Source organism: Hylaeus volcanicus, chromosome 3, assembly GCF_026283585.1.
Source record: "Hylaeus volcanicus isolate JK05 chromosome 3, UHH_iyHylVolc1.0_haploid, whole genome shotgun sequence".
Taxonomy (NCBI): domain Eukaryota; kingdom Metazoa; phylum Arthropoda; class Insecta; order Hymenoptera; family Colletidae; genus Hylaeus; species Hylaeus volcanicus.
In genome coordinates this window covers 17898431-17920351 of record NC_071978.1, presented here as the reverse complement: position 1 = coordinate 17920351, position 21921 = coordinate 17898431, and the positions used below count along the sequence as shown (strand labels likewise).

The 21921-nt window shown below is 32.3% G+C and overlaps 1 protein-coding gene across 5 annotated transcripts in view; it reads right to left on the bottom strand.

Annotated features, from left to right (window-relative positions):
• Positions 1-21921, bottom strand: part of LOC128874247 (RYamide receptor-like) — a 260772-nt gene that overhangs the window by 86368 nt on the left and 152483 nt on the right. The gene's annotated exons all lie outside the window — the stretch shown is intronic.

Here is a 21921-nt window from a genome sequence, read left to right as displayed (position 1 = left end):
ACATATCACACCATTTAGAAGACAGATCAAACTTTTATTTAAGCTTAAATTCTTTTCCTACATCTATGAAAATCTGAATTTGCATAAACATCCTCAGTCTAGCCATTAACAATGAATATTCTTCGCGTTTTCTTTCAGTATAGAGTATCGACTAAATACTGAGTGCAATTGCTTCTGGCATTGCGTGTGATGAATATTGATTGCGTTTGACTGAAATTAATTCGCAATATCTTGAGCCACTGTCGCGATATTGATTTATCGCGTTGAGTTGAATTACTGTTGCGGTATTGACCGGTCAGGCCCGGTTTGATTTAGTGTGGCGAGGTATGATAACCCCAAAATTTAACAGTGGCACCTGTCTCAGTTTCACAGCACAGCTGAATAAGCTGCCCAAGCTGCGATACCCCGCAGCATTGCAGTGTTTAATTATGTAGATTAGTTATTATATAGGCTATTTATATGTATTTAAATACGCGCGGTCAATTAGATAGCAATAATTACTATTCAACTGGATGGGATTGGTATCTGCAATTTCATACCTTTATTCGATGTTTGCAAATCATAGTGGTACCTATTAAATTAACCCGTATCATGATTAGTCTTGATTAGGCGAGTTGAAAATTCCCTTCCTTGTCAGTTTCTCGAACAGCGATCCAAGTATAATCGTTTTACAAACTTACATCAGAGAAGTGTAGAAACAAAAAATACTGTACAAAGATCAGTATGGCTGGAATGTGATTAAACATATCCCTCTCACTTTGGATCTTCAAACGGAGCAACCTTCGCATGGTGAGATCCAGGCACTTCGTATTATTTACTTTATAATTACTGATTGTATCACGCACATAGCAGAAAATGCAATCATTAATTACATAGTAAGTAATACGAATAAATTGGCTGCGATTTTCTTCGTATACTTAACCATGTGTTTAGCTCGTACGTAAGATGTATAGAGTAAGCTGTGTTTTATTTATCCTGTCAGCTTTAGAGATTGCTCTTTTCAGTTTTCATCGCTAATATTTCCTCATCTCACACAGTATCGCCTGTAAGGCCCTAAGCAACGGTAAAGGTATATTCTAAGAAGTCTTGTTACTTCCAGGCGATTTTTAATTTATTTTTTATCATTTCTCATTCCTGCAGTGATTCTTTTTGTTTTACTTTCGAAAGGCTTTTCATTTTTGTCAATAATTATACCTCGTCTCACATAAAATTATCTATCAAATTCTAGGCAATGAGGGAGATTCATTCTTAACCATCTTATATCTAATTTAGTTCTTTCAGGAACTATAGTTATGGATATGACGCAGAAGTTACTTTTTTGTATTTATTAATACAACAATAGGCTAGTACTAACTTATAAATAGTATTAAAAGGTATATTTAAAGTCTTGTCTATTTCCCAAAATTAAACATTCATAGTAAACAACCAACAACACGGTTAATAAATTCCAAGAGATAAACATTGGAATTTAAAAGCCAATAAATAGGTCACCAGTAAATAATGTGTCAAGTGTGAGAATATTTATAGATTTTTTGATACATCATACGCATGAGAAAGTAGATTGACTGTAATTGTGTTCAGAGTATGAAATTGGTATGATCCTCACTTAACAGGGACGCAGACACGATCATGGACCTTGATCCTTCAAAGTGCCATGTCTGGTTTATCGAAGCGGATGTCGACATGGAAGTTTATGCAATCAATCTTCCTGTCCCGCTAAAATTAGGACGAGAGTCCTGGTCGAGATGAAAGAGAATAAATTGAATTTAATAATTACTGAGAATCTTCACCATCCATTTGGCAGATTACAGTATCATGACAAATTAACGTAGATCATATTCACGGACGTACAAACACGTCTATTAAATTGAATTCAGCGTGAATAATACCTAATTCCTCGATGAAAGTTCGATTAATTCCACGGGATCAGTCATGTAATAAATATTTCATTAAATCGATTGAAGGTCTGATGCCTCTAAATGAAGAATTGTAGATAAATTGCTTGAATTTAATGATTTACACGTCGCGACAACTGTTATACAAGACTTTCTAAGTTTGTAAATACAAAAAGTTTTAATAGACTTGTGCTTGATGTCGTTTTAAAAACACTTAACTATTAGGAACCTGAAAAATTGAGAAAAAGTAATCGTGCATGATATGGGTAATTGTAACATCAAATAATTTATTATGCATTTGATGGGATACATCGTGCGAACGAAATTAATATTTCACGCATCATTACTTAAATGTTACTCTTCTCTAAAATTACTTAGACATTTAAAAAAAAAGTTTGATTAAGGATTGAAATTACAGAAATTTTCGCTTCCAGAAGTAATCAATCTCTCCAGCGAAGATGGTTGTTCCATCCTTACCCACCTAATGTTGGCTAACTTGTTCTTATATATGTAGAGTGATCCATAATCGTCCTGCCATTGTTCCTAAGCTAATTATGCTTAAGTTTATCATTGCCAGCTTGACTTTTATTTTATTGTCTATTTATTGGCATTTGCAACAAGATTTAAAATATTATTTCTTTTTACATAATCAGTCAGGCAGCCAAAAATAAATATTTATAAAAAAATTTGATGTGATCACTTAGAAAGATGTGATATAATTTATGAAACTGAAAATCTAATTCATAAATAGTACTGAAAGAATTGTATAATCTCATCGAAAAGATAACGAAAATTTAAAAAGACTTAGAAAAATTGAAGATGATTATTTTGATAGGATAATTCCCACAAACAATTCTTTAAGTTTTAATTGGTCAAACTTGTACTGTATTTTTTAATTTTTATTAAAAAGTCATGAAGATACAAAATCTTAATCGAAACTGTATAACTGAATAACACAAATATTCCATTATTTGTGGTATTTTGAGAATATGTTAGCTCTATAGAAAACTGAAAGAATTATTTGTCTGGCCAAGAGTACAGTTAGTCGTGAGAAGTGGTGTAAAGTGTACTTAAAAATAATTTCCATTATAGACTAATGCTAGAGATTAATCATTATGATCAAAATAAATTATTTATTCTTTACAAGATTTACAATGTTTAAATATGACAGTATTTTTAAAAATGAATTAAGTTTCAGTTTTAATGAAATATTCGCAATTGTTTGCTCTAATATAAATCTATCATATTGAACAATTATTTGCTAGACTTTTCCACATTATAAGATAAAATATTGACATATTTGAATAATGTTACTCAATCGACAATTTCGAATTTAACGTTTACTCCGAAAAATCTAACCAATACTCGTTCTCTACTAAATGTATCAATAAAATTTTTAAAAGATAACTCTTCATTTCAAGAAATTCTGTTAACAGCTCCTCGCAATTTCTGATTTAAAGTTTCCAAAAATCATCATTGAAAACGTTTTTTCACTTACAAAGGTCGTAGCAGTAAGGAGGATAAGAATATTCTCTGCGGTATATACAAGTAATGCGAGTCTTTAGCAAATGAAGTCTTGCCATTAATCTCTCCAAAGCCACGTCACACCTGTTGAGGAGGTTTGGTCTACAGAACGTTCACCGACAGTCTTGAAAAACTGTGCCAGTGAGAAAAACAGGATTTTCAGTACACTCGAACAACACCTGAACGCGTAAAGATAATGCCGATGATAATTTATCGCTGTTAAAATATTTATAGACTTGCATCGAGATGCAAGGTAGCTATTTTGCACTCCTCGTGTTGAAGTGAGCAGATAAGTTTGATATTTGTTACACGAAATTAAAAGTAACTAAAAAACGAGATCTCATAAGCATGTATGTACATGAGCAGTTTCCAAAAAGAAGCATTAGGATCCTGTTTTTTAATAATAAAACATGCTTGTTTGCATAGCCGTGGTGGATATGTTAATGTAATTTATGTTTTATTAAAAACTAAATCTTAATGCTCTTTTTGGAAAATCCTTTTTTTATATGCAGCCATTTTACTGACTTGAAATGAAATGAAATTCATCTTTCTACTCTGTAGTAATACTTTATGGATCACTCTACTCTTCCTAATATAATACGTGCACAATGCTTTAGACATGACTTAAAATGAAAAATAATCACATTCTGCTTGTTCTTATTATATTTGATATCGAATAAATGCATTAAAACACTAAACCTACTGACATTTATTCGTATCTATTTCTACTGGGATCGATTAAATGACTCGTCTTAAAAACACTTTTTTCAATTGCATGCAAAAATGTTTCACGCGATACTAAATTCAATAATACATAAAACAATTGTATATGTAATTTTTATATTGTATATAAGCACTGTACACAAAAGCTTGAAAACCGTTATTTTACCACTCGTGCTAGGTTTAGTGTTAAATCGCACATACAACCTACGTCTTCAAACAATTCATGTTACTTAGTGAGATCATTTATACGTGAAATTGAGTGCGATTATTTATTCTGATAAAAAGTGTATGATACCAAACATTCTTGTGTATATACATACACATACTTTCAAAATATTTCTTTAATAAACCTATGTCTCTCTAATTTGTTTCATTAGCGATATGAAATATCACGTTAAAGACTTGAGAATTCTATGAAAAAATAGTTTCGTCAGCCCAGAGGTGATCTCATAGTGCAAAGAGTAAAATGAAAAATCCTTTATGCCACATTGCACAATAAAAGATTAGTCGTTTTAGGTAGTGTCGTGAGAAGAATATCATTCGTTAAAAAGTTCACGTTGTTATCAATCATCTTGCTAATATATATAGCAACATCGCTCACGCCAAGTATAGAGTTACTGTCCTTTCATCCGACCATGTCACGGGGCTCTGTTCTCTTTTCTTTTAATTATTTTCTTTTTCGCGTCTCGGGGCGTTCAAGCGTAACGCTTCACGCAGAATTACATTCATCAGAAACTGCTCAACTGGTTTTCACTTATTTATGAGCTCAAACCCCCGTACTTCGATTTGTAAAGGCCTTCTCGAAGACCATCACTCTTGTTTCGCCGGTTTCTTAAGTTCCTCAAATACGCGTTCCATTTTCTAACCACGTCATACGAACAACTTGAATGCTCCGAATCTCTTTATCAATTTTTACATTTTGTTCTCGATTCAAGGTTACGAAGTTTCGCCTTATTCGCGACCCTCTTCAAGATGATAATGAAGAACGGGTTACTTTACAAATTATATGTTTAGATTCGAAAAAGAAAAGTATCAGAATAATCCTCCCATAGTTTATAAAATATAATTTTGATGAAAACAGAATAAAAGATCTAATGTTAAATTAAATTATAACCAATACCATAACGTACTTCATCTTATAATCAGTAGAATATGCTCAATTAGCCTTTTAGGGAATTATTAAAATATTTCCAGCCTGCAATCAACGATAAAAACTAACGATAAGAATTGGATTGTAAACAGAGGTATTAAATAGTCAGCAATCCATGAACAGAAATCGTTATATTTACTCGCGTTTCTTCGTTTCTTCTCCGTTTTTTGCATCCAATTTGAAATATTCCGTAGCTGTGTATTAAGCATAACGATAATCAGATGTTTTGTCTGCAATTTTTCTGCGCTCGTTGAAGATTCTCGTAGATCCGTTTCTACCAGGATCTACAACTACATTAATTGCTAAATTGAAGTACGAAACAGTTGCTATCGATAACGCTACTAATTCAGGGGTGTTTATCGTACTAATTGGTACGCGTACTTGGCTTCGAGTCGGTTTTTATGGGATAATGGAGCGGAATGACGGAGATGCTTAACGATTCGTTCCGATAATTAAATGTTTACCATATCACTGATCCGTTTCAACTCGAAATATACATAGTTTAAATCTGCGGCAATCCAGAGCGACGATACAATATTACGGCGCGCGATAACTGTCGATTTTTTGTTGAAAATAATTTAAGTTATTTCTTATAATTGGTCTTAAAGAAGAAAAAAATAAATATTAGTTAAGGAATGCACCAACTTCTTTCTGCAATTGGAAAATTTTTAATCAACGACAAAATCTGAAATATGTAAAGTGAATTTTTAAGATTATTGATTTTAAAAAATGATGATTATGATAACTATACAATTTCAGCAAAATTTACTTTCATTAAGTATACCGTAAGTATAGCTTAAAAATTGTGTAATTTTTAATGGAATTGGAACCTGAATAAATGACCCGTAATTTGTCGCAACGACTTTTTATAATATAATATGCATTAAACAGTTTCGATTTTACAATATATTAAACGTTAAAAAGTATCACAATGACTTCTTTCAATAACAATGTCATTTTGTATTATAATTGTTTCTTGTAAAGTAACTTATTATATTTTACGATGATTTAGTAAAACGAAGAAACTCTTTTGGGAAGTCCAAGGATTAATTTATTTTTAACGTGATTATTGAAATACATTACACAACAAACGAGAAAAAGGATTATATTCAAAAATAATTTACTTCATTTTTCTTATCTAGGAATATTCCCAGATTTTGTCCCATAACAGTAACATTATTTCATGTTAAATAATGAAAACGAGTGCGTACTGTTGTTTCGTTTGATCGAAATTTCTTTCGATCTATAGGTTAACAAGTGTGTGATTTATTTGGTCATAAATGCAACCATAAATAAACGTGTCTCATAAGCTTATCGACATTTCAATCACCTAGTGTGCAATCCTCTACTGAACAATATTTTCATATCAATTCCTAAATAAAATAAAATATGAACAACAATAGCAAGATAAACATATGATTTCCTACAAACTAGTAATGTTAATTAAGACATTAACTGACGAGGAACGAATTATCAATGTACGTAAAACAATAAAGTAGCACCGTATTAAACGACACTCGTGTCAGATTCGATATTTTAAGTTCGCGTCGAAGAAACAAAGTTGGAGTACACTTTCAAGCATAACTAATCTGTTTAGGAAAGTAATAACTCCTTGTTGGTCGTGGGAGCAAAACAGACTAAAGATTTATTAATTCGACGTGAAGACTTTCTTCGTGAACTTATTCAAAGTTTAACCTCATGTTGGATAACCTGTAATACATTGTGAGTTGGATCCTCCTTAAGATCATATTGTTAATTCATAAGAACTACCTAACATGATATGCAACTTTGGACAAGTTCTCGAGGAAGGCCTTCACTTTGAGGTAATAAATTTTCGTACTGTTTAAAATCGTGTCAAACATGGATTAATTTGCTCCTTTCTCATTTAATTGAAAAAATATTGCAGTGTTTTCATAGATAGATCTTAGTAATTCTAAATTTTTAATCCTAAAACTATATACTAAAATTTTTTAATTTTCGGACATGATATATATAAAATAATACAACATAACACGTAATAAGTTTTGTATCGTCGAAGATATTAATTGTTCCATGTTTCTTATGCTTTCTGGTACTTCTTTGTTAATTTATTCCTGTATATTTATTTGAGATTTGTACAAACCTATATGTACTTCTTCAACATTTCGAAAAGTTCTTACTATATATACCTAATTACGTGTTTTTAATGATACAAAGATATGTCACAAACGGAAAATGTTTTGTTTAGAGAGGGATGTACTATGACAGAGAAAAACATTATTTCGAAGTCATATTTTTCGAGATTTCAAGGTCAGTGGCATTTCTTTAAATGGGACGGGGTATTTTTATTATATTAATATTGTAGCTGATAAAAGGACAAATTCAAACATGTAATATATTGAAAATCAAATACGTTTCTAAGGAGTAATTCTTGTATATTTTATAAACAAGACTCAGACTATATATTACATATAATCATATGTAATTAGGTATACGCAATGTAAATACTGTAAATATAATTATTATTATATTTTATATTAAATATTTATATTGAATTCTTTGCAAATTTATAGAAGTGCATATAGCTCTGTACAAATATAAAGGTTGAATTTAAGAAAATCAGGAATCCTTCGATCGAGCTGGGTTTTTTTATCATAGATAGCCCTTGACCTAGTGATTAAAATAGTGGTCATCTTGATCTTTAACTCCCCCCTGGGGGGGGGGGGGGCACCCCACCCCCTCCAAGGGTCAAAAACTGAAATGGTTCAAAAGTGTTTTTTCACCGATTTCGGTGAGTACATCATTTGCAACTTTCTTTTTTTATGTGTAGGAACATCATAGCACCAGGACCGAAATCTACTGTCTGAGTAGATTTGGTGGAATTTTTGATGGGGGCGGCACTATTGAATACCGTTAATGTACATACTGTTTACATGGAATTACTGTCTGAGTAGGTTCAGGGTGGTATTTGCTGAGAGCGGCAATATTGAATACTGTTAACGTAAAACACCGAGGTTCCTCCATGGAAAAAAACGTTAAAAATTATGTATTCACCGAGATCGGTGCAAAAAAAAACACTTTTTTGTCGCCATTGTAATCGCCAGATCAACGGCTACCTCTGATGAAAATATCAGCCCGATCGAAGGGAACGCCATTTTTTTAAACTAAATCAATTTAAATATTTAAAACATAGAAAATTTAGGTCATTGCGTATAAGTACCTAATTACGTGTAATTATATGTAACTAAATAAACACAGTAATCTAAAACCTACATAGCATAAATATTTATGTCAAACTCTTCCCAATTTTAGAATTCGTACATCCGAAGTAATATAGATAATTTCGATGTTTCTTGGTATCATAGAGTATTATTAATTTATAGTCGAATGAATAACCAAGAAATAATACTTTTTTTTTTAAGAAACGAAATGAAACTCGCGCAGTCTATCGATATACTAGGTTGTCCCGAAAGTTTGTTTCGCGAGTTGCACTTAATTATTTTATGTGGTCGTGTTTATATATATATATATAGAGACAATCTAATTTCATAGATATTCATGTTGTAACAGAAATCATGTTAAAACATAATCTATTGTGCATGTATTACTTATTAATCAAGCGAAAGAAACTTTTGGGACAACTTAATAATAAAATGTCCCGTATTTCACGTAGAAGTTGCAATTTAAATTTCAAAAAGTACCATTCGAGGTCGCGGCGAAACGGTCAGTCGGATAGGATATCGAACTCATTTGTCACTTTCCCCAACGCTTCCGCGAAAGATAGATACTCCGGATGGCTCGACGCCAACGGTCGCGGGGTAACGATTTCTCGAGACTTCTGAGGGCGTGGAGTGTCGATGTTTTGCCACCCTCGCGTAAACATCATTTCACTGGGAGATTAAAGGGTACTGTCTATATGTACCCTTTGAGCCCAGGACTTCGCCAAGTAGATTAAGCAACATGTCAGGACAGTTTCGAGAACTAACGGACCCAACTACTACTCTCGGGCTCCTTCCCGCTGTCAACTATGCAGTTTGTATACCTGCGTTGTTGCTGTCAAAAATCCAGCGGTAACGACGACACTATTGCGTCTGACGATGACCCGCGAGGCGAAACTTTATATACTTATCAACTATACAACACCACCGACAACATCACTCTCTTAATGGATTCCATCCAATTCAATCTGATAGTTTGCGCACGGCGTTCGCCTCCTGGTGTTGTTACCGTAGATTTCACCAGTAATATAGAAACCAAGTGCAGCATTCCTTGCAATTGCTCGCGACTAGAGTTTTACGGGAACTCCAAGTATCTTGCCTCGATGAAACGTAAAAATGGAGATGGCTTATCTTTCCATTATCTTTCTTGGTCGGCTCATGGTGGATTCGTTAGAATAAGAACTCTCACCAGTGGTACTGGTACAAATAACCAAGTTGTTCGGTGCCCGTTTGTCGTTATACTGTTATCCCGTGGAAAACGTAGGAAGGGTCCGGAAATCAAATTAGCCTTTCTTGACACTCGTGGATTTGTTTTTGGTAGTTCCAAAAGCGCTCCAAACAACAATACAGACGAAATATCACGGAGGACTCGTGACGTAGGTTTTATGCTCTTGACTAGTAGTTCGCGAAATATACAGGGTGTCCCAAAAGTCGGGGAGTAGCCGGAAATGGGAGGTAGCTGAGACGATTCTGAACAACAACTTCCTTTGCAAAAATGTCGGATGGGGCTTCGTTAAGGAGATATTAAGAGAAAACCCCGACCAATCAGAGCGCGCGTAGACCGTTCGAGCGGCCGCGGTAGCGAAGGCTATGCGCTAGGCGGCAGCGTCAATGTCCTTCGATACACGTCGAGTCACTTGTTCGCGTACAAGCGCGGCCGCCAGTGCGTAGCCTTCGCTACCGCGGCCGCTCCAACGGTTTACGCGCGCTCTGATTGGTCGGGGTTTTCTCTTAATATCTCCTTAACGAAGCCCCATCCGACATTTTTGCAAAGGAAATTGTTATTCAGAATCGTCTCAGCTACCCCCCATTTCCGGCTCCTCCCCGACTTTTGGGACACCCTGTATACCGAGCCATCGAGCGGCTCGGTTTTATGTCTATGCTTATCGGTATGGCGGATCTGTAGGTGGTGGAAGATTTGCCGTACGTGACAAGGTTCTGCCGGATGTTTAACTAGAATGACTAGCTGCTGCACTATTATCTAGCTTGTTTTTTAAAAAAAAGTCAAAAATATTTGCTATGGCATCACGATACGAAACCATTACTTTCGGGTGGGGTTAGATTCGGCCCTCAGGCACAGGTACTGATCCTCGGAATAAATAAACTGATTCGTGATCGTTTGCGCAGAAACTCGAAATTTATGGAAATATTAAAATTTTGTTGACACGCTGAGAAAAATCACTTTTTTGGTTGCTTGACTATCTGATTCAATCTAATAATGGACGAAGGAACACCAAACAAAAAATGGTTGTTCTAGTGTCTTATTGAACAAATTTCTTAACTCGATTTCAGTATTCAATGCTCTTAGCACTATAATTACGAAGGTCAGCTCATACCTATTGTCAGCACTACAATATTTTTTTTAATTGAGTGAGAAAGAAGCAAATCAGTTCGTTAACATATAAATAATTCTCTATTTCAATAACTGTCAGAAAAATTGCACCGATACCGTATTTAATAAGTGAGTAATTTGTTTAAAAAGTTTGAAATACATAGGTCAAACTTGGTAATTCTAGTACTGGTGAATATGAAATGTATCGTTCAAAACACTACAGGTGAATAAAATGAGAATTTAATTTTAATTTCAAACAGGAAATTGTCAGTTAAATTCCATGTGTAACTAGAAACTTTATTGTAACTTCCTTATGTAAATTTTAATTTTCAGTACAATTCAGGTTAAATTTACATTTGATTTTTTTAACAAATTATTCGAATTTATATTATATTTATTAAAGAAATTGTAGTAACCACTGAGAAGCACTGCAGAGAAAATTGAAAATGTCCTGAAATATACGTACATATGTTTGATATTTATAGTGCATATACAATTGTCTTCTAATTTTATAATAATTATATTTAATAAAGAAAACCCAGGGCCAAAACAAAACTTGCTTTCGTTATAAGACAAAATAACACACTCTCACAATATAATAATAGCATATTCTCGTATCGTTCCACTGGGAATCATTAAGTAAAAATGTAATTACTATAATCTTTATTTATGTCAATTAACCTTATATTTGTCTGAAAAAGCATGATTTGCAAGTGTGACAATGCTTGTTTTCTTCTTTTTTATTGACGAGGGAAATCAATGAAAAGTATTCATAAACTTTCTCTCATCTTGTAAGATTGTTCACTAGGTGGATTGAGTAATAATAAAGAATAATAAAGAATGTAAAGCCATCACTGTTCAAGTAAATAGAAAGTACACAGTAATAATTGTTGAGACCATCGAATTTAAACAAATTGAATGAAATTAAAGAACTGTAAGATTACGTCATTTAACGCAGTTGAATCTGCTTCATTATTGGTAACAGTCGTAGACGTGAACAGTCGTAGCCTTTACATCCAATTAACCTATTAACCCTCCGACGACCGTACAGGGTCCATTAGAGACCCCATCTTCCTTATTTCATTCATAACTCGTTTATCTTTAATATCGTTACTCATTAAATATCTTTAATCGTATACTATGGTTCCAAGTTTCTTCAAATTTATTGAAATTAAACATTTCAGGGCTGAAATTGATTCAAAGTGCTTTACATATTAAATACAGTGCTTATTCAGCAAATACAATTTGGATAATAGTGTAATGTGGACTAATAAATTGAGTTCTCTAAATTCGTCCTCCTCTTTAATCATCAGTTAGGTGAATTTTATTTTATCTTTCAGTTAATAGTCTTCTGATAAAGAAAATTGATATTAAGTATTATGGAAGCCTTTACAAATTATTGACAAAGTAACTGAATAGCATAAATCATATTATCTTGATTAAAACTGGAAATTACCGAAGCATTAGGAATGGCAATAATTTGTAAGTAAGGTCAAATACGATAAAAATTCGTGTAAATATAAATTTTTATTTTTATTATTTGTGTGCATCGAATTTTCTCTTAATACTCATAATTTATAAATCGCAGTTAACATTGTCGATAACAGCAGCATGTCTACAAGTAATCCCTTGTCATGTACCTACAATTGACAGAGTAAAGAAGAACGAAGAAGAATACAGAAGAGAGCTAAGAAGATATGAATAATACAAAGGACAAGAGAGAATAATTTAGAAAGTACTCTATGCATTGTTAATAACAGTATATGCACGAGTGATCATTTACTACGTATTTATAACTATTAAGATCAGCGAAATCACTAAATAAAAAGACAAAGAAAACAAAAAGAAGATAAATTTAAAAATACAGGTTTCTAATTCTTACTATCCTGAACACCGTATGTAAATACATGCACATATTTTTTAACTTTTTAGTCTTTAATAATCTTGTTTAATAATTATATTATCTACATGTGTATTCCAAGTTTGACCAAAGAAGACCTAAAACACAAGTGAATAAGCTTGCTCTATCGTTGTCTTCTTCTTTGTCATCTACCGTTTACAAACATTAGAATTAATTTTATTAGTTTAATGAATCCTGATTTATCAGGAAATGATAAATTCGTGTAGTCGAAGTTTGAACAACAGAATGGATTTTATTAATTTAATGAATCTTGTTAATTCAAAAGTCGGAGACGATATTAAAATAAGACGCTGATTTACCAGGAAGTGATGAATTCTTGCGGTCGGAATCCGAAGCTATCGCGTATCACGGCAGCTCCAAGTTATGTAGGGTTTCCGTGCGAGGTAATTCGAAACAAGTCGCAAACCTGAAACTGTGAAATCTTGACGGCACCCGGAAACCAGATATTAAATGAACTACAGGTGTGTTTCGTGGAGAAATTCGCTTTCTTTCGAGACAGCCAAGTATAGGAAATCGAATCCATAGAAAATCGGTTTACTTGGAATTAGCGACCTGAGAAATGGAACCAGTAACCTTTTAATAATTTTTCACTTCCACTTCTTTTAAGTTCTGTTCTTTTCAACGTAAAAATTAGAACTGAATTGGGCTTTCCCTTCTTTGCACGGAATATTATAAAAAATATAATAGAATAACAAAAAATTCGTAAATATGATGAGCAAAGAATTAATAACCACAGAGTTCAAATTTATTATATAGAAACATGTTCCAGACATATATTTTAGATTTTAGGAGACTGTATTAAAAGAAATATACTTTGTAAAATTTATTATTTCAAATATTTGTTGCTAAAATTAGAAATACATAGAGTATTTATTATAGAATGGACTAGAATAGAATTGAATTTATTCTATTATTTACATCGAAATAAAATCAGTACTACAGCATTGTTAATTTTATATCCTCAAATTTTAGAGGTTTAAGAACTGCGCATCTAGAACTATTTCCTAATATTTAAATTTTGTCGGTGTAGTAATACATAACGTCCACATTAAAATATAAACTCTCGCCGTTATATATTTGCCTTATACAGGAGATAAAATCAATACAATATAAATATTCAAGCAAATGTAATTGTAGTCTTAAGAATTAATACAATTATAGAGTAGAATATAAGAAGAAGCATTATATTTAAAATATAGAAATATAATTGTACATACTAGAGAGATACAACTAATTGAATTACACAAGTCAACTTCACGATTAAATTTGTACACCCTAATAAGGACTTCGTTCTGTTTCAGATGTGTGATTATGGTTTTATTATTATTTCGTATACTATAACGCACTCACTACTTGAAAAACAAAAGTCAGAGTCAAAGTTTGATCTTCAAATTTATAATGTTTTCTGTAAAGTACAACGAAATTCGAGGTACCTCGCAGTATAATACATAAGTTTTTTTCAGAATGAAACAAGTAAGATAAAGAATAATAATTTATAAAATATTCTAAAAATTAGGAACGAACATATAACAAGAATATAATAAGAAATAAATATAACGATAAATAAATTAGATATACGAAGAAAATAAAAAGGAGATATGTCAGAAGGAAAGATTTTACAATAATTGCAGAGGCTTAAAGAGTAAAAACTCTTCATTTATGTTAGAAATTTGTCAATGTTCAGTAACTTTATTATCGATCGCGCACACGCGGCAACAGCCACGCGAAAAGTCGAGTGATAAGAGTAAGCACACTTCAAAACAGCTAAATATCGAGTGGTTATTGGATCCCCATTGAAACGTTATCTATGCTCAACAGGGCAAACATTTCTGCCCAATCGTCCACGCAACACGTAGGGAGCATATATGTACAGGGTGTCCCGTGAGACACATTTCAAGGATGAATGTGTGATTAAAAGCAAAGAAATAAATTCCTATAAATAATTCAATTGAAAGCAAAGAAATAAAATCCTATAAACAATTGAATTGAATTCGATATATTCAGGTACATATATAATAATAGTTATTTAATAAGATAGTGTGGTAAGAGATTAGTTTGATCAATTAAATATACGAGCGATACGTCTTGTAATTATAGGTATATGTTGGAAATTAATTTTAATATGAAAATGTAATAATATCACATATTGAATATAGTACTAGGATTTTTTTTTCGAAATCTATAAAATAAAGAACGATTCCATTGTTTTTTCTACTAACAATACTACGCAGAAAGAGTATAACAATATTCTTGTATGAGTTTCATAAAATTAATTTATTGATTTGTATTAATGTTAATAGTCCTGTCGATGTCGATATCTTCATGGTTATCAAGATATTTTGAAAACTGTTTGTCTGAGACAAAATGTTCAAATAGTTTATTAAAACATGCGAGTGTGGTTATCTTGCGAAGCTGAATAAACCGTGCAAGTGAAAAAATAAAGAAAATGTCGCTCGTTTAAACTCAAATATCCAAATATTTATTCTGTGTCGACCGTTTCATGTTTAAAAAAAATATGAAATTTCCTATTTCTGAAGATGGCTGTAGATCGTATGATAGTCTCTGTTGTGCAGTGTAACATATCTAAATTTCAGAAAGATCGGTTCGATAGATTTTATCTAACTGAAAAATTAGATGGAAAGATAATGTTTAAAAAATATCGCGTTTACAGTTTTTATACATGCTTGATTTTATCATGGCATCCATCACGTTAGATCTGCTGTAAAATCCAAAATAATTCGAATAAACTCCACAAATTTTAACGGAACATTGTTAAATATATTTACTTTCGAAAAATAAAGTAATTGACTTTTTAAAAGAGTTACATCAGAAAAGAGGAAGTTGATCAAATTGCTATTTTACACCATAGAAACCTAAACCTAGTTTTAATGTGCGACAACCTGTATATCGTCCGTCATATTCTAACTCTATAAATATATCTCCTGTGTTTTCTTGAACCAGTTTATACGACTAGAATCAGTAGTAGTCGTAATTGGTTGTCTTTAGCGCGCCGGCTGCTGAAACGCGCAACGAATATCGAGCAACCAAAATTGAATCGTGCCCGGAATGGAATAGTAATTATCGGGGTAATTAAACTCCCTGCTTCCGAATCTCCTTCAACGTAATAGCCACTACTCACCACGGCTAGTTGACCATTCAATTGTTCTCCGTTTGTTCTTTTACTCTTACCTTTTCAATCGTTTCCCTCGAAATGCCGCTTATCAAACTGGCGACACTGATATCTTACAAGCTATTGGACATTCGAGGAAGAACTTTGACAAGGAAATTAAAAGAAAAAGTTAGAATCAATTGATTTGGATAATTAGGAAGGACTCGATTGATATAACTGGGCAGTAATGATGACACTGACATCTTAAAAGCTACTGGACACTCAAGAAAGGACATTGACATTAGAACTAATTGATTTTGATGATTAGGAAAGGTCCAATCGATGTCAACACTGAACAGAAATATAGAAAATATTGGCACATTGATATACATACATTTTTTTTTTTAATTCCTTTGTTTAAGGTCACATCAACTACAGGGTTATTAGTGACCACTTTAATATCTACAATTCAATTACAATTTATTCATTATTAAATATTTCGTTAGTGTATCTACTACATAGTTTGAGAAATTTGTTTCTATTGTTAAGAATCGTCTGCATATTAAATATTTTAAAGTTTGAACTCTACTCGATCGTGCTGCATTCCTTGATATTCTTCAATTAAATGTTTAACTGTGAAAGGTTCGTCACAAAAGGTTCATGATGGTGGCTGTGATTTCGTTATTTTGTAACAATGGGTTAGATTTGTGTGGCCAATTCTCAATCTTATTATTGCCATTTGACATACATACATTTTGTACAATTAAAAATATAAATAGTTTTCTGATCTCTTATTACATTTTATTACATTGCTACATACGAATAGTCGTATTTAAACCAAAAATAAATTCACTTTGTCAGATACTATGTTTTATTACATTATAATACAATCTCTTTCCCTAAATCATTTTCATTACGAATAAATATTTGAAGTATATATTCGAATTTTATTGAAACAAGAGATGATGAATTTATTCCTATAAAAATTAATTTGGATGATCTTTTTCTATTTAATGCGAAACATAAATTATTGTCTAAATTCGACTCTAATATTTTATTAGAATAAATGACATCCGGAGTTGCTTTAATTTGTGTCATTGTTAGTAGATTGCGAATGTTTATGCACTTATAGCAAATGAAAATATTGGAAAATCAATAAAAATGTGCACAAATACAGAAATATATGCAATATCAACAATAATATACATTTTATAGCGTTTAGAAGATAAAACATATGTACTTTCATTTAAATTTCAATTCTTAATATAAATAAATTAAAATATGAATTTGTATAAACATGTGGAGTCTAGTTCTCAAACATTTTCCATCTAGATAAGAATTTTCCCCTCTGTACATAAACATGAGTAGACATTTGAATCATGCACATAGCACACGTATACCCCCATAATTCTCATGAGTCCATTTATATGCTGGTTTCGTTATTTCAATTAAAGATTAAACAGTATATATGTCTTACGAGAGAGAGAAAGAGAGAGGTGGAGAAAAGAAGGAAGAACACGTTACGCTGAAACATTCATCGTGCACGATTTACTCCTTTCCGTCTAATTTATAAGTTATATTTTATGATTTATGTGTCTGAAACCGGTAAGCGTAAAAAGAAACACAATTTTCTGGCACACGTATCGTGCGAACGCGAATCATCTATCTTTTTATTTCAAATGAAAAAAAAATAGTTTCACGGTAAACGTAATAGTTTAATGACTTCGAAGTAGTAGATGGAAACATGCAGATATTGCACGAAAGGTGGTTTATGAAATTAAAATAACCATAATAAGAACACATTAAAAGTCCCTAGCGCGGATAAAAAAATTTATGAAAAGATGGAGATATTATTGCACGAAATGTGGTCTATGAAATTAAAATAACCATGATAAGGACAAAATTAAAAATCACTAGCGCGGATAAGATCCTCGAAGGGTCTCGGTAACGATCTCCCCGTAATAACTTAATGTAATTATCACTCTCGTGTACTTGAAAAAATGTAATTACTTGCCTCGGCTATAAATTTCCCTAACACGACACAGTTTGTAGTTTGCGCGATATTATGCTCGCATAGATATGCATCTTCTTTCATTGAAAGAGTGCAATCATATCGTTTCCGAACCTGAATAATTCCAGTTTGTACTATAATAATGTTGAGACTTCATGTATTAATGTTCACTATTAGCCAGCGCTAACGAAGCGATGAATATTTATATGCACTGCGCTACAAGCTATGCCTTTGTAACTATACATTCTTCATTGTCGCATTGAGTGTTATATACATCCTTTTTTTTGTTTGGATAATAAAAGATACTTTTGTTACTACTTTTTTATCGTTATACAAAGTAATCACAAAGAACTTTTTGGGCATTTTTAATTTTAATAATTACAATGATTTTCGTTGATATACAGGGTGTCTCAGAACTCCTGTAAGAACCAGAAATCGGGGTAGCTGACACTTCATTTTTGAATTATTAACGAAAAAAACACCGACCAATCACAGCGCCCGATTAGCGCGCGCTCAGCCGCGAGAACATAAGCTCAAGCCAGCACCAACATTTTTGCAAAGGAAATTGTTGTTCAGAATCGTGTCTGCTACCCTCCATTTCCGGTTCTTATAGTGGTTCTGGGACACCCTGTATTTTTAGTACATACATTCGTACGTTTCTTTTACATAAATCATTATATATTTCAAAATATTGCGGATATATAACATTTACTTATTTTAAAAATTAGTTGTTTTGTATTTAGAAGCAATGTTAATATTTTTTTTAGCAAGGCACAAGCCGACAAAAGACGATACAATACAACAAATACAGCATAACTGGGATTGAAATGATGTAATACAACATAAAATGAAATAACACAACGTAACACAAGACAATACAACATAACATAACATAAGATAGCATAACACGACTATAACACGACACAACATAGCACAATACAAATAAAAACTAAACATATTCTGCTTATCGCCAAATCTGTTCTCAAACAATCGCCCAACATTTTGGCAGCATTTCCAATTCTATTAATATTTAATAGCACTTATAGAATTCTTCCTAAAAATTTACAATCAACGTCCGAAAAAAATCACAAAGTTCGCCTAACTTTTGCTTGTCGTAGTATATAGATGAGCGCACCTACTTCATCCAACTCATGTTCATTTATTGACAGGATGTCTCCAAGTTCTGATTAGGACTCGGAACAGCCACAGTCTCTTCCTACATCTCAATACTGATCGACGTATCGTAAACAAACGTTATACCATATTTGCGAACGATTCCGAGCGGAAACGTGGAGCTTTGGCTCAAATTTCCGGAATTACGACGATCATGCATAGCATACCCGAAGGTTTCATGCCGTAGGGCAAATGGAACGTTGCGCTACCATGAAACCATCCAATCGTGGGATTTAACAAATTGAAAAAGTTTTTTGTATTCTCCTATTACGCGAAATTCGCTGGGAAGATTAATTAACAAGTAACAGAGCTCTGTTGATTTTCACGCAACATTTGCTCCAGCGTTCACTGATGAAGTCCTTTGAATATTCTCCTCTCCTGCGTTTAATTGAAAAGTAATTTGAATTTTCCAGTTAATTATATAAACTGTTAAATAAGAACTATTTAAAATTGAGTAATATTTTAATCATCACTTTTCGATACCACTACGTTTTTCTGTCACGCTTCAAGCTTGCCATTTATCGATTAAACAATTTTAAAATTGTTACAAAAGAATCGTAAAGTGATGTATGCGGTTATTAAAGTAGACTATAATTTGTGTGACATAAATAAAGCAGGCTCTCTGTTACAGATAAATAAACAATACATCATAGCTGTGTAAATTAATGATGAATGTTTTCCTCCTTGAATAAAAAATATAATATTTTAGATTTATTAAAAATGATTTCCATATAAATTATGATGAACAGTATATCTTCCAGTAAAATGCGGCATAAAAACGTAATACTATTTATTATAAGCTATATCCATTGGTCTCACAATGCAGAAAACCTGAAAGTTGTTTAAAAATGCTTTCTTTTCATCAAAAGTATACACTATTCATCCAGGGTAAAGCATTATTAAATTTGATTACATCGCTCTTTCAAAGACTCCAAATAAACAAACAAAAAATTCGCCACTTCACAAAGCAAATCGAGGACCGCAAAAGGTCCCGTTAACGTTTCAGGCAACATTTTTAAGTTCAGGTGTTCTTTTTAGTTTGGATGATATTTTGAGAGGACTCGTTTCTCAGGGGGTCCTAGCGCTTTTTGGACGTTTTAAAAATATACACAGGGAAAGCTTAGAAAGTCTGTCGCATAAGTTCCACGACGTACCTCATTGGTTCTTGATGTTCCCCGTACCCAAAATTGTGTGTTACTTCGAAATTTCTGCGTCGTAAACTACGAAGCGGGTCAGATCTAAACTATACGCATACCCTTCAGTATATAAACTAGTTCACGGTCCACATCTGTGGACATAAATACTGTGCTCGAACGTCCTGTGTGGCCTATAACCATTTCGTAGCAATAAACATCTTAACTTCTCCCTTAAATATTATGCATCTTCGTTTCTGCGATGCATCTTCTTTTAACTGCAGAAGAACTTTCGAATTCACCCCGGAGAACGACATCTGATGCCTATTCAGGCGCATTTCTGAATAGAAATCATTCAGACCTAGGTGTATTATCGCTTGGGAGTCTTAAGACAGTTGCTGTTTTTAATACAACTCTAGTATTCACGTATATCGTGAATCGTGATCTACCCTTGTTACCTGATGTAATTATATATAGTTATTTATTGTTAGTTATTTGGTACGAGAGTAATTGGTTTCATCATTTAACTAATTTAACTCACTAATAAAATGTATGTTACATCTTTAGGATATATTTTATAATTGTAACTACAGATTGTTTTTGTATTTGATTTTGTTGACTAGCTACGGCTGTGAAATTCCACTCAATTGAATTGCCATACAAATCAAATATTAATATTTGCAATTTTTTTTATTAAACGTAATAATACATTTGTTGTTACATTGCTTTTCCTCTAACATCTTGGTTAAAGAAACCATTTTTTTTTAGTAATAAAAGCAGCAAAAACAGATCAACTTTTACCATTCATTGTGAATTTTAATAATTTTTTATAAGAAGAGTTAGTTATGGTATGTTCAATTGTATAATTGAATTAATTCAATGAGTAATTTTCCTTAGAGATGGCCAAAATTGTATTAAAATACTAGATAACCAACTAATAGTAATTTAGTCGTGACCTTTATTTATTTGAACAGTTACATTTTGTATTTGTTTATTGTGAAATATTTCATTTCATACTATAAACTCGTTGTAATACGTTCATTGTTTGAATATAATATTGAGTATTTTATACGTATATATTCAAAAGGAATTTCCAAAAGAGACTTCAAGATTTTGTCTTTTAACAAAGAAATACGCCTGTCAACATACTCATGGGGAACACTTAATCGTAATCATGTGTACTTTCACTTAAAAAGTTAAAAATATCGAATCTATTCCGTACTATTTATGTTTTATTGACAAACAAAATCTTAAAACTACTTTTGGAATACTCTTTATAATCAAATATAAACCAACATTAAGTATAAATAAATTCTAATTTTAATTTAGATACAAATTTTACCCATCTCTGATTCTTCCTACAATCAAACTTATGAGAATGCATGTAACAACTGTTCCAAAACTTCTGGGTGTTAGTGTACCAGTAGGGATACCATTCAGTGAACTGTGAACGTGTCAAATTAATCCCTTTCGAATCAATCCCGTTCGTATCGATGATTCTGCGATGCAATTCAGTTTCAATATACAGGATGATTGTAGAAAATGTGACAGGTGTGCGAGGCTCATTTCCAGAGGAAGACAAAGAAACAATTGGAAAACAAAATTGAACATTGCGATGGGAGCTATCTTTTGATATTAATTTTATTATACTTACAACGAAGTAAATGCAATATATTCTTGCACCTGTTTTTTAAATGCAGCCATGCATTTTCATTTACATATATCGATTCTGCTCGTCATTCAGAATATACAT